The sequence below is a fragment of the Hemicordylus capensis genome, chromosome 1, assembly GCF_027244095.1.
Source record: "Hemicordylus capensis ecotype Gifberg chromosome 1, rHemCap1.1.pri, whole genome shotgun sequence".
Lineage (NCBI taxonomy): Eukaryota > Metazoa > Chordata > Lepidosauria > Squamata > Cordylidae > Hemicordylus > Hemicordylus capensis.
In genome coordinates, this window is record NC_069657.1 from 64,859,680 (window position 1) to 64,861,856 (window position 2,177).

At 37.1% G+C, this 2,177-nt stretch overlaps 1 protein-coding gene across 5 annotated transcripts in view; it reads right to left on the reverse strand.

Annotated features, from left to right (window-relative positions):
• Positions 1-1,663: 1,663 nt before the first annotated feature.
• Positions 1,664-2,177, reverse strand: part of MEIS2 (Meis homeobox 2) — a 360,641-nt gene continuing 360,127 nt past the window's right edge. For all 5 annotated transcript variants that reach the window (XM_053285506.1, XM_053285433.1, XM_053285587.1 and 2 more), the window contains one exon: positions 1,664-2,177. This exon is cut by the window's right edge and continues 905 nt beyond it. The gene's annotated coding sequence lies outside the window, so the exon portion shown is untranslated.

Consider the following 2,177-nt stretch of genomic DNA (forward strand, 5'->3'; position numbering starts at 1 on the left):
TGCAATATTTATATTAAGCATTTATATATGAAATAGCATATGATATAAATATTTTAAGTCTACAGTGATTTATTTTTAAGATGGTTGTTAGTATACTATGAAAAAAATAAAAAACAACCTAATATCTCAAATTTCCTGGGTACCACTATTTAAAAAAACCCAACAACCCTCAGGTGGTGATTTGTAGCAAAAGAATTAGGGATTAGGGTCTGTTCTTAAACCACCTCTAATATTAACATATTCACTGAACATATGAAGGTGCCTTATGCAGTCAGATTATTGGTCCAACTAGCTCAATATTGTCAATGCTGGCTGATATCCAGACTAATGAAGCACCAGTGTAATGGGATAAGCACTGGACCTTCTGCAGAGTCACGCCCTCAACTCCTGCCTGTGGCTTCCAGCGGCATCTGGTAGGCCACTGTGCAAAACAGGATGCTGGATTAGATAGGCCTTGGGCCTGATCCAGCAGGGCTGTTCTTATGTTCTTATCTTATCAGCTAACTCAGTTCCATCACTCATGCAGCAGGGGGTGGAGAATGTTCCCCTTCTAGGAGGTTATTCCCTTCCCCTAGAAGCACAATGTGCCATCCAAAATATATAACCCTGAGGGTTGTGCAGCCCTCAGGGCCATATTTTTGCATAGCACAGAGTACTTCCAGGGAAAGGAACATAGTTGAAATCCCAGCCCCCTCCCTGCCCGGATGCAAGCACAAGTAAAACATTATTCTGGAACTCTTCTGAAGCACCATGTTTATCCTGTAGTACCAATGCTTTGTTAGCCTAGAAGACAGCTACTGACTGGAAGCAGCTATGCAGAGTTTCAGACAGGATCTATCTCAGCCTTACCTGAAGATGTGTGTTCTGCCACTGAATTGGGACCCCTCCCCTACAATTGTTACACAGTCAAGTTCAACATTACAATCAGCTGTCTGTTTGCCTAACAAAAGCTTAGGGACAGAAAGCATTAATTTACACTGACACACACACACACAACCTAAATCTAAGACTAGGTTTCCTCAAGTTTTTTTATATTGGAAATCAGGAGGTAGTCTTAAATCCAGAGCCCTGTTTCTTTCAAGTAAATGCATGTATATAACCTGTATTTCACCTTTACTTTTTAAGAGGATTGTCTTAAATTTAATTTATCTATTTATTTGATTTGTACATTTATATCCCTTCCTCCAAGGAGCGGTGTGCTACATACTTGAGTTTCTCCTCACAACAACCCTGTGAAGTAGGTTAGGCTGAGAAAGAAGTGACTGGCCCAGAGTCACCCAGCTAGTATCATGGCTGGATGGGGATTTGAACTTGGGTCTCCCCAGTCCTAGTCCAGCACTAAATTAAGAGTCATCTTCAATTCAGGTAAATATGGGTATATATAAATATACACACTTTCTTTTACCATTTCTATATAAACGTATATACATTTTTTTAGACATAATGATTTCATATATCTCTTAATAATTCGAGAACATTACAAAATTTTTACCTGTTCATTTTTAGCACTTCATTTTACATTTACATTTTAACCTATTCTCTAATTGCTTTGGGTGTGTTTTGTCTGGATTATTGTTGGTAACAAATACAAATTTTGATCTCTTCTCTCTAGAAAACTCATTCTTTCCTAATCATTATTAAAAACACAAAGGCCTAACAAAAATCAAAAATGAAATATTTATTACCGCATTTTGTGACTTAACACCTTTTTTTTAAAACATAACGTCACAGTCCTCATACAAGTATTTTAATGTAAATTTTGACAAAGCTTAAAGGTAACAGTATTTTTTTTTCTAGTGAGGAACACGTGCTGAGAAAGGAAGAATTCATGGACATACAATACCAATTCCACAGCAGATCTGATACTAGCAAAAACATTCTTTTTTTTTCAATTGAGGTAAACACATAGAATATCTAACATGAAACAATTAATAGACTGAACTCTGTACGAAGTTTGTTACAGTATTCTCTTGCTTTTTCCCAAGCTCTGAGTTCATCATGATAAAGTTCTAGTTTTGGTGCAAAGACCATTAATATCTTCTTTTGTTGAGGAAAGCTGCCCAACCTTCAGATTTGTCTTGTCCCAAGCCAAGGCTCAGAACTATTGGAAGAAGGTCCTGCTCTGTCTTTTAAAATCTTCACCTGCAAGCTCTTTGAAAAAAGAGTCCAAAAATATC